General features: G+C 38.0%; 1 protein-coding gene across 1 annotated transcript in view; it reads right to left on the bottom strand.

Annotated features, from left to right (window-relative positions):
• LOC126188959 (importin-7) overlaps nucleotides 1-12,489 on the bottom strand; it is a gene marked incomplete in the record, with an annotated part of 145,515 nt that overhangs the window by 59,381 nt on the left and 73,645 nt on the right.

Here is a 12,489-nt window from a genome sequence, read left to right as displayed (position 1 = left end):
ATTTTTATGGCAAATATAAAGACTTAAAAAACAGTCAAATCTTGTATGTTGTAGTACAAGTGAACAGTTCAAAAGAATTACATATTTCCAGCTTCAATTTACCTCAAAGCTCACTGCGACCATAAATTTCAGAAGTACACTAAACAAATTCAATAGAATTACTCATCAGTATAAAGAATAAATCTACAAATCTCATCATCTGAGAGTTACTCTTCCAGAAGGTAATACTAACATTAGCAAGCAGAGATATGCAACTCCTAGCCTTCTGCCATTAGTGTTTCATTAAAAAGTAAGGGGGGAGAGGTGGGGGGAGAGGTGGGGAGAGGGGGGGGGGGGGGAGAGGCAAGGGCAAGGTAGGAGTAATGGGAGGGGAAGTCAGGAGACAGGTTCTGGGATAGGCCTAAGGATCTGAGGAGAGACTGAAGATCCTGTTGGATTTCTGGAATGGGGTCACTGTGGCAGGGTTTGTATGTGGACAAACAAAGTTGGAGGAGTTCTTCCACCAGATAACCCCTGCAGTTCAAAACCACAGTGATGGAGCCTTTGTCAGCAGGTAGGATTATGAGGTTGGGTTCCATTTTTAAAAGGGGATTGCGGTTCTTTCTGTAGATTTAAGGTCAGCTTGCACGTTGAGAGATTTGGGGAATGATGGTGACATAAGGTTCAAACTTAAGAAATTTTGGTTAAGTTAAAATGGGTAATTTGGGGGCATTGAGAATGAATCACAGTTGGATGGAGAAGAACTGCGTCAGGCAGGGTTCAACATTTGTTATGGGTTGAGTCTGTTAGGGTTGGTAGCAGAAAAGTGTTTCCACTGCAGGGACTGACAGGAGGAGAGAAGGTCTTTAAGTCGGGCACGATTAAATTTGGAAAGGGGCAAAAGGTAAGGCCTTGGGGAAAGGACTGATACTTCTGTGAGACTAAGGTTTTTGGAGAGGCAATTCAATTCATGACAGTGTTTCGGGGCTGTTTAGGTTCTGGATTCTGTATGGTGGTGGGAGTGAGTTTGTAAGGGTGTGGTAAATGTAGTACGTCTATAAGGTGGAGTTTGACAGCTATGAGGGGATGTGGGAGAGTTTGGCGGTAAGATTAGAGCTGGTTGGGCAGCCTCGGAGGACAGACATGTTGCTTGTGTAGCGGGACTTTGAATTTCGCCGCCCTACACACGTTCCCCCAGATATAAATTATACCGTCACAGCTGTATGAGCGCTCGACAGCAGAGAAAATATATAAGAAAAGGAAAGTACTAAAATGTAACTCTTTTGTTTTCTATCCGTCTTTTGTCTCTCGAGAGCGGAAGCTTAATGCAGACGTAAAAAATTATTAGCTAGTCTTGGTCTGATAAAGTTGATAAACCACCTATTGATGTGCAGACGTATTGTGGAAATTTTGTATGAAATTCAGAGGATGGAAGCAGCAACATAAAATACATTGCATTTATTATCAAGACATTTTTGATTTGTATACATTAGTGATTCCTGGACGATTGCAAGATTTCGGAGCAGCTACTACTTTTCACTCAGAAATGAAGTAGGAGATTTTTGAAGACCTGGACGCTGCACGAAAGAAGACATGTTAACATGGTAAACGATGAACTCTTATCTACGCCCTTTCCCCCTGTTAATCATGTCTTTTTTTTTCACCAAATAGTTTTGTATTGGAAATTGGTTTGACTTTTGCTCAGAAACGCCACAAGGACCACCCCAACAACAGCTTTTCTGAATCACGAAGTCCGATAACTTTTCTGTAATACAAAGTCCGACTTGCATTTCATCCTTTCCCTTTTTCACGGTCATTATTGATTTAAAAAACCCCTTTTACTCACGATTTCTTCCCACATTTGCAACCTTTTATTTTCTTCTCTTTTTCTTTTTTTATTAAACACTACACTTGTGGCAGTCTGTGTCAAGACTTTATTAGCAATGTATGGTTATTTGGACATGTAGCCGAGAACAGCATGATAGAAATTACGGAAATACGCAGTTCATTATTTTGTTGAAGAGTGGAAATTATTTGTGACTATAAAGTGGAATGTAATTTGTGCAGTTTCTCGTGTTCTGCTAATAAAAAGCGAGTGGCGTTCCATATAAAGAAAATAATTGAAAATTTAAATATATTATGTGAATAAGTTCCTCGCTAAGGGTTTCTTACAGCCTCAAGATAATGGATTCATGAACTATGTGCTGTTTTTTGCACAGGGGAAAACAATTACAGAAGACTGAAGGTTGGTGAACATTAGTTAGAACGTATGTATTCCACTCAGGGTGGTGGAAGCAAATAGGCACTTCACGTGCAATGCAATCTTAGTACAAATGAGATCTGTGACCTGTCATCTGTGGTAACACAGGGGAGGTATGAAGGAGAGAACTTTTTGAGGGAAGGAGTTTATCACATGCACGTATATATCAACTTCTCCTCCTCTCTTTTTCAACTTGCCTTACAAGGCATTCCTAGTGGGGATAAATCTTTGAGGTCAAAGTGCTTTGAAATTGTGAGGCTAGATTTTATCAGCGAGAAAGGTGAACTGTAACCGACCAGCGAAATGTATAAGGATTGTGATATGTGTGAACTGTGAATGGCCAGGGAACTGCACAACAACTGTGCTAAGTAAGCTTTTTACTGTGTTTGAACTGTTGTTGAATTTTAGTTTAACTATAGTATCTGATGCTGCAAAATCCAATTATCTATCATGATGAAAGTAGTATCGGGATGAATCAGAAATAGTAAATGCTACAAGAACAAAAGTTAATGTTGTGTGCGCAGCCCATAATTTAATCATCATTTCAAGATCCTTAGTTCCACGAGTCGGCGCAGCAGGTGCACTTTACACTACATGGCGTGTTTGCAGTGTCAGCTTGAGCACACCACAATAGCGAAGTTCCAGCCAGCAGTGCAGCCAACAGCTATGGCCATCAGCGGCAGTACGTCGAGGAAGAAAAATAGTGTAAGTGTTGTGCTTGTATACAGCAGTCTAAGATTTGTAATTCGAACATTAGTATTAATGAAATGTATGGGAAAGGAAGTAAGATACACTCTCAGAAGTATGGGAGTTCAATCTCACAGTAGTAGCGACGATCCAGTGGATCAGATACCAATGTATGTTAGCGCCATCAGATACGAGTTTAACAACTGGCAAATTAAGTCACAAATAACACAAGTATAAATGTAAATTCAAACCTTAGTGATGAATCTGAAATAGTAAACTCGGTAACCAATAATCTCATTGAGAATTCTGAAGTAGCCATGAATGATTTCACTGGGAATGTAAAGTTACCTATTAATGGAAGACAATGAAAAGATACATTTTGTGCGAAAAAATGACAATGTAAACCAAGAATATGTGGTACCTAATCAAAATGAAATGATTAATTTGAATGACAATAGCAGAGAAAATTACTGATGCTGGTGTTACTTATGAGCCTATATATATATATATATATATATATATATATATATATATATATATATATATATATAATAGAGGGAAACGTTCCACGTGGGAAAAATCATCATATATATATATATATTTAGATGATGAGACTTACCCAACAAAAGCGCTGGCAGGTCGATAGACACACAAACTTGTGTGTCTATCGACCTGCCAGCGCTTTTGTTGGGCAAGTCTCATCATCTTTCTTTAAATATATTTTTCCCACGTGGAATGTTTCCCTCTATTATATATATATATATATATATATATATATATATATATATATATATATATATATATATATATAGGCTCATCCCAACTAAGGATGATCAGGATCCGGCCTCTATACTAAATTTAATTTTGCAAGAACAAAAGGTTGCTGGAAAGAAAATAGACAAGGGATTAAAAGATAAGGAGGAATTAAGCTAAGCAAGAAAATGAGGAGGAGTTAAAAGAAGTTAAAATGGGAACAGCTCAAATTAACGGTAAGCTCAATGCTTTGGAACAAAAGGTCATGCATCTTGAAGCAAAAACTGAAGGATGTTGCACGAAAATAGATTATGAAACAGAAGAATGGGATAAAAAATTAGAAGTTTGTAAGTCAAAAATAAACCAAAAGGTTAACAATGAAATCAAAACATTAAAAAAGAATTTGCAGGATCAAAATGGGGTGATAGAAACAACAATTAATTACATTGGCAATGTAAGACAAGAGGAAAGCAAAGCTACCAGAGAATGTCAGGATGAGCATACAATACACTGGAATAATCTACGAAGTATCAAAAAAGACCATGAAATACTTATCATAATATTTCACATGTAGAATCCTCTTGTAAAGGCAACAAAACTGCGGTTCAAGGCAAATTAAGATAAACAGAGCAAAAAGTGCTTCCTGAGACGAAGGACAAAATTGAAAATTAAGTTAAACAAACAGTAGAAATTTGGTTTGAACAAAAAGGTGCTGTAAATGAAAATGACATAGCAAATTACCCTAATGCACATAAAGTCCTTCACTTCTCTAGTAAGGGAACTATACACCCAGTAGCCTTCATTGGACAGTTTGATGGTATCCTTCCTGAAAACATGACAGAACAGCAAAAAATCAAATTCTTTGCCAGTAAGCTAGAATGAGAAGCAATATCGTGGGGAACTGGGGTCAGTTACAAATGTAAAACACTATAAAGAATTAGTGCGAGCGTTTTTGAATCAATACTGTTCTACTAGCACACCAAAGTAGTAGAAATGAAATTTTTGAAGGCAGAAGCTTTGCAAATAGTGGTTGTAGAACTATAAAGAATTTTTCCAACATTACTGGGAAAAGACCCAATACTTAACCAGACCATTAAGAGACTAACCCGTAGGAAATGTTATACTTAAATTCCCAGTATCAATATAAGACAAGTTAATTGATGTAAATAAAAGTAAAGACGTGTTGTCCAGCAGCAAACAACTACCGGAGGGCTGGAGAAAGAACATGTGGCGGACAGACCACCTTAATGACAGGGCAAACCCAAAACAGAGGTACGAATCGAAATGACGAACAGTGTGACTGGGAGGAAAACGGACAGCCACGTCATAGTCGCAGCCTGGCCAGAAGAGGGGGAGGCACTTTTAAAATAGATTCATATAGAGGAGGTTATTATGGCTTGTAAGGGGTCCATAGGCCCTTACTATAACTTTGCACTCGGCACAGGTCGACAGGGTGAACAATCGATTGTGACGTGTTGCGAGAGCGAGTGTGGAGTTGCGCCAGAGTGGTTGGCGGGTGTAGAGAGAGTGTGTGTGTGTGTGTGTGTGTGTGTGTGTGTGTGTGTGTGTGTGTGTGTGTGTGTGTGAAGGCCATTGTTGAAATACAGGGGTTTAACGGAGAAGGGTGTCGCCATCGCCGTGTTTAGACCCCTATGTAATAGATTAATACCGGAAAAGTGAAGAAGTATCATTACGAAAGTGATCAGTAATGTTACTAGTGCCGATATTTGGTTTCGCATCTACCGCGCTGGCCTAACCTTCGATTGTAGTGTTGGATGCAGTGATGGATTAGCGTGTGACGATAATGGAAAATGAAGAAAGGCTGTGCTGAGGTTAGCCGTAATTAGATATGGCAGTGGCTGTCTCCTTTTTTGTGTTTTGAGAAGAATATAAGTTCGTAATTAGTAAAACTGTGTTGGTGTTCCTCATTACCAGACATTCAGTATTATAGTATTGAGCAGAACGAACTGGAAAGTAACAACTTCCGTAGCAGTCAATTCCGATTACCAGCCCCATTAGGTTCACGGTCGTGTTAATAATAAATATTGGACTGCTATTCGATCAGATCAGGTCGGGATAATAAACGGAGGTGTTACAGGCTAAAGCAAAGAATATTATAATAAACAAAATAGGGAACATACCCTGGTAAAAGGAATGGCCGAATGAAATGGACCATAAGTAACATTCTTAGGATATGACAAACAGGATTGAGTAAACAATGCACTCATGGATGAAGATAGACAGAAATCAAAGGAAATGTACCAACCAGCAACTGAAATTGAAATACAAAATATGAAAACAATTGTGATCCTAGATTAAGGTACTCTAGTAATTTATACGAAGAAATAAAGAAGGATACAGATGTTCCCAAGTTATCCGTACAAGGATTTAAAGTGGATACAGTGAGTGGCTCTACAAGTAAAATCATAAAGAATCAGTTTCTAATGGAATTTAAAATGCAAAACAGATCATTATGAGTAGATGCCATCATGGTTTCCAGACTGTGCATCAATTTGATTTTGGGGAAAGATTGATTAATTGCTAACAGGCCAATGCTAGATTTTACATAGGCTGTAATGAGGATACGAGATGAACAGGAGCAACACGTATTTAAATTTAATGAAAATGAGGTTACACAAAATATAGGTAGTGATGGGAGAATACAGATCATAAGGGAATGATGTACTGGAACTATGAACCAGAAGATAGCATATGTTTGTACGAAGAGGTGGGCCCCGATGAAGATTTAAGTACAGAGGCTACAATGAAGGGAAAAGTCGCAAATAAAGGAAGAAAATGATTCAATGGCGAACTATCGAGTGATCTCCAAGTAATTATTGTGGTTCCCTTTAATAGTGCCAAGGAAAGATGGCTCAGTATGCATAACTTTGGATGCTAGAGCCTTAAACAAATTCATCTTGTCACAGATGGATATGGATAGGCCTGGGGCACTAGAGGAGCTTGTATGGAAGTTCAACAGTGTCAAGATACAGTAAAACTTGCTCAAATTGGCACATGTATAATTCAGAAATCTGCCCAAACCGTATACGTATTTCGGCCCCAATGCACTTTTACATGGTGATTTTTTTGTATAAAGCAGAACGTGCCAAATGCGGAAACGGAAAGCAAATCTTAGAACATACTTAACAATTCATTGTATAATGCGGAACACACAGCCTGTACAGTACTATTGTATTACAGTTCATTAGTTATTCATGACTCTACGAGAACGTTACTTTTAACATCTCTGGTAAGCGACGCAAAACCAAGAAAAGAGGTCCAGTGCAGTGCGGCGTTGCTGGCATAGATCTACTACCGTGCTGCTCTGCGCAACAACGAATAATTTATGCTCAGTGTCGGTACAGTGCATCAAAGGAAACTGTTAATTTGTAAGCGCTGTGTTTGTCAGCTTTCTCGTTATTGATGCACGCTGGCACATACAGGAACATTGTTGCACATCTAGCAGCACACTGCTGCAATGTGCGCAGTGAAAGAGGTGGGTACTGTTCCCACATTAAACGACTGTTTTACACGGCAAGAACATTATTTTCTGCCCGTTTCAGTTGACTAGTAGCATTTTAAGAGAGACAGTAACATGACGTCGAACAAACAGTATATGTCATTAACACTTAATGAAAAGATTAATGTAATCGAGGCAAGTGAGAAAGACAAACACACTGTGCATGAAATTATGTTGCGTTTCAAATGCAGTAAAACACTAATTTATGAGACTTTAAGAAACAAGCATAAGATTCAGGATGAAAGGAAACGGGCAGATGTAAAGAAAAGTGAAGAAGACTGGAAATGAAGAAATTAACGAAATAGTGTGGGAATGGTTCGTAAGTGTGTGGGCGAGAATCTTTCCTTTATCTGGACTCATGTTGCAGAGTGAGACTCTGAAAGTCTAAGAGTTTGGGATTATGGAGTTTAAGGCACCCACAGACTGGCTGGACAGTTTCAAAGCTAGGCACAACATTGTGTGGAATGAAGTGTGTGGGGAAGCTAAGGATGTGCAAGAAAGTGTAGCAACAGAATAGAACACAATACTGTCCAACTTAATAGTGAATTATGACCTGAAAGACATGTTCAATGTTGATGAAACAGGAATGTTTTATTATGCACTGCCTTCAAAATCACTACTAATTTGAGGTGAAACGTGCACCAGTGGAAAAATGTCCACGAAAAGATTCACTGAACTGCTGTGTGGAAACATGTTAGGTGAAATGGAGAAGCTACTGGTGATTGTAAAGGCGGCATAACTGCACTGTTTTGAAAATGAGACGTCAGTAAGCTTCCAGTCACATAGCGAAGCAATAAAAGGCGTGGAAGGTGAGTGGTCTTATGGAAGAATGGCTGGGCTCTTTCAATACTAAAATGGAAAACGGAAATTGCCAAGTTCTCCTTTTCCTAGACAAGGCAACCTGCCACCCGATAGTAATGTTATCAAATGTGAAATTGGACTGGTTCCCTCAAAATTCAACCAGCCCCACACTACCCACGGACCAGGGGGTTATTTACATATTCAAGTGTCATTATAGGCAATTACTGATGCAGTCTCTTAGTGTTGAAGAAGCAGAAAGTGCATTTGCTCTTGCACAGTCAGTTTCTGTCCTGGATGCAGTAAATTGGATGGTTTGGCAGTAAAGGAAATAAAACCCGAAACTATCACCAAGTGCTTCTTCAACAGAGCGGGGTTTGGGGGGGTAGGGGGGACGGGGAGAAGGTCTCAAGGACAAGATGCTTCAGTGGCCATCTAAGTTCAAGAAATGCAGCAGCAATTGCTGAATTAATGAAAATGTGAAACATTTCATTTAGTGCAGATGATTACAAGTAAGGACTTTCTGTCAACTCGCTCCACTTTCACTTCAGCAACAGATTTAATAGAAATCCTCAACACGGAGGATGAGGAAGAAGAAGAAGAAACAAAGGAAGAAGAGGAGCAAATTTGTGTCCCTGGAAAAATTAATACGCCTGAAGAAGCCATTGCATGCATAAAAAATGTTACGCAATCTGCAGCATACACAAATTCTCCGAACTTGTTGGAACTACTGTACGGTACAAAAAATTGACTAGAAAAAACAATTTTGAACACAAAATTAAAACAAGTTTCCCTCCTTGATATATGGTGAAAAAAGTGAAATAAAGCGAATAAACTTGGGAATAATATGTATGTACACACAATAACAAACAAATTTAAAGTTCAAGTAAAAACATAGAAATGCCTTTTTGTTTATCAATTAGTGTAATAGTACAGTGTTCTATTATCCAATATACAGTAAATGAACATTTTCTGTGATGGAATGAAGGTGCACTAATACAGTATATGCATAATTAAAAAAATTTATTGTAATTCATACATGATACCTGACAAATTTTAGGTAGTCCAGTGAGTTTTATGTAATCTGGAAACTTGTCAAATTTCGAAAACTATTTTAGTCCCAGGCGATTCCGTTATGAGCAAGTTTTACTGTATTAAAAAGTATAGACTTTACCACCTTTGTTTATGAAGGATGGCGTTACCAAATGGCTTGAAGATCTCTACAGCTGCGTTTATATGTTTCTTAATAAGGTGTTGGGAGAGCAGCTATTGCACAAAATTACAGTATATGTTTATGATATTTTGATTGCTGCCAAAATATGAAAGGAACACAATGACATATTGAGTCAAGTGGTATGTAACTTTGAGAATAATAATATCAGTGTAAATCTGGACAAATCCAAATTTAGGAAAGGGGAAATTAAATTCCTAGGGCATATTACATTGGCTGAAGGTATTAAGCCAGACTCAGAAAAGTTAAATGCTGGAAGAAACTTTCCAAAACCTAAGAACAAAAAGCAGTTGGAGACCTTCACTTGAACTGGACTCTATTGAAAATTCACAAACAATCAGGCACTTAATGCGAAAGCCATATGTTAATTAATGAAGAATGCCACGTGGATGTGGACCGAGGAATGCAAACAAGAATTTCAAAAAATAAAAGATGAATTATGTAACAATATTGTTCTGACACATCCAGACTTAAATGTAGCTTTTTACATTTTCACTGACCGTTCACAATACGAATTAGGAGCTCATCTTCATCAATTCATAGAAAATGGGGATACAGTGGAAATAGAATCCATTGCTTTTGCCAGTCAAATACCAAACAAATGGGAGATAAAATATTCAGTAACAGAAAAGGAAATGTTACTAGTGGTGTGTGCAATTAAGAAGAGGAAAGTATAAGTGCTTACAGACCACAAGGCACTATTATTCTTGATGGATCGTAGGCTAAGTCATAACAGATGGGCTTTAGTGTTTCTGGAGTATGATTTCACAACAGAACACTTGCCAGGGAAAGCAATACATTGACTGCTGCATTATCCAGATTGCCTGTGGGTATGGATAAAGCAGAATAAAGGTCTGTCTAAGAATAAGGTAATTAGCTCCTACATATTACAAAGTCACCGAATACGCTTATATGAAAGTCAGTAGAAAATGAACAGTCATTACATGAATACTGTTACACTAGTATTTTTGTAGCAACAATGAACTATACCTCATCCTGTGGAATGAAGGAACGATTTGGTAAACGAGTGTGTGCGCACTTTGACTGAACCAAGATTCTCTCAATATATCTGAACTGCAATTGTAAGTCTCCTTATCTAAGATTTAAGGAGCAGAGCAGGTGATGCCAATTAGTGGTGTGATCGTTACCAAACTGGGTCTGTAGTAACAGAGGGTGCAATCAAGCGCAGAGCTCTTCATGAGTGTGAAGGGTAATGCCCCAGCTGTATGTAGCTACTGCTGTGACCAAAACAATAACATTGACTTTGTTTATTAACACCCTAAATCAAAACGAAACATTATACAAATGTATTTATATTGCAATAGTACATGAAAACACATTCATTTAAAATTTGTTTAAAATATTTAGAAAACTAATTTAAGGCATTTTGGATTGTTTCATGGAACTGTATTGGAGCTGTATGCTGAAGTTGGAAATGGGAGAATGCACTGACAATTGTTGAACTCAACAGCATTTGGGGAAGTCTGGAGTTTCACAATGCAAGACCACATCATGGACAACTGAATCACCTGCATGGGTTACTGTTGTTGGCTGCTTTGATATGTTACAGTAAAAGGTGTGAGTGTAAAGTTCTTCCATCTCCACATATTTGTGAAATGTATAGCTGTTCTGTTTGTTTTATTTGTAACCATGCGACGTAAACGTCTTTAAGATGCATTCAAATACAATTAAGTGCAGAACCGCATGGTGCCGATGTAATAGTAAGGAAGAGTGTAAAGAAGATTTCATTGAGATTAAAGTACTGCAATGTGCCAATAGTAGTGGTACAGCAACTTAACTTCTTATTAGACATACTTTGTTGAATTTAATGAATGGCAATTCGCCAATAATAGTTTAACAGCAGTACAAGAGTTCTTGACTGATACTTAAGTAGGAGACAGTGGACTGCTATAGAGTATTCTAGTAAATGACAGACTGTAAGTTAAAAAAGACTATCAACAACGCAAAGGTGCAGAATAATGCTACTATAAAATATTTTCTATTACAGAATTATGCAGTAAGTACAGAGTGTGTAACTAAAAATTAATGATTTTGGGATATAAGGTTACTGACAAATTTATTGAAGGTAACAATTAGTTTTTCTAATCAGAAAATAATAAAGTCTGTGATTATATAAGTAAATTAATAACCTGAAAAGGAAAAAAGATGAAGTAGATTCAACATTTGAAAAACAACAAGAATTTACAAGTATGGTGGAATGGTATGGCCCTTGAGAGATGATAGCTTAAAAATTCATAAAAATTTGAATTGAAATTTGTTTATTTAAAAAATTGTTTGGTGTCTGTGAGAACCTCCCAATTGTTGGAAATGTCAGGAGGAGGGGGACGTGTAACATTTTTGGCTTTGCAGCCACCACATTCAGGTACAAGAAGCTCTTCTTAGAGCAGCTGAGAAGGTAGCAGTGGCGAGATGACGTAACGTGGTTACAAACTGAACAGCATATTTAATTGCATATCAAAGTATGTAATGTCTGCAGTTTCTCGTGTTCTGCTAATAAAAAGCAAGTGGCATCCCATATAAACAAAGTAATTGAAAATTGAATTATTCACATATATCAGTTCCTCGCTAAGGGTTTCTTACAGCCTTAATACAATGGATTCACGACCTACATGCTGTTTTCTGCGAAGGGGACAACAACTACAGTACGCTGTAGGTTGGTGAACATTAATTAGAACTTACGCATTCCACTCAGAGCAGTGGAAGCAAATAGGTACCTCACATGTACTACAATCTTAGTATAAGTGATACCAGTGACAAGTCACATGCAGTACCACAGAGGAGGTATGAAGGAGAGAAGTTTTCAACTTGCCATACATTTCATGAAATCCTGACACAGCATCTCAGAATGCATCGTATTGCCACCAAGTTCATCCCATGGCTCATGAGTCACGACCAGAAAGACTTTCCCCTAGGAATCTGTAAAGAGCTTTTGGATCGCACAAATGAAAATGAGTCATTCCTTAAGAGAATCATAACTGGTGATGAGATGTGGGTCTATATTTATAATGCTGAGACCATGTTTCAATATCCAAAATGGGTCAGGAAAGGTTTTCCAAATGCAGGAAAGGGGGGGGGGGGGGGAGGGGGTTAACCTCATAAGGTCAGGTGAAATTTCAAAGCCTTGCTGACAGTTTTCTTTGAAGGATTAGTATATCATGAATTGTGCCACAGGGACAAACTATTCATTGATGGTACTGTCGGGAAATGTTGCGATTCCTGCGAGAATGGCATGAAATGTGG

Source organism: Schistocerca cancellata, chromosome 5 (genome assembly GCF_023864275.1).
Source record: "Schistocerca cancellata isolate TAMUIC-IGC-003103 chromosome 5, iqSchCanc2.1, whole genome shotgun sequence".
Taxonomy (NCBI): Eukaryota; Metazoa; Arthropoda; class Insecta; order Orthoptera; family Acrididae; genus Schistocerca; species Schistocerca cancellata.
Note: the sequence above shows the minus strand (reverse complement) of the source record. Positions and strands in the feature narration are given on the sequence as shown.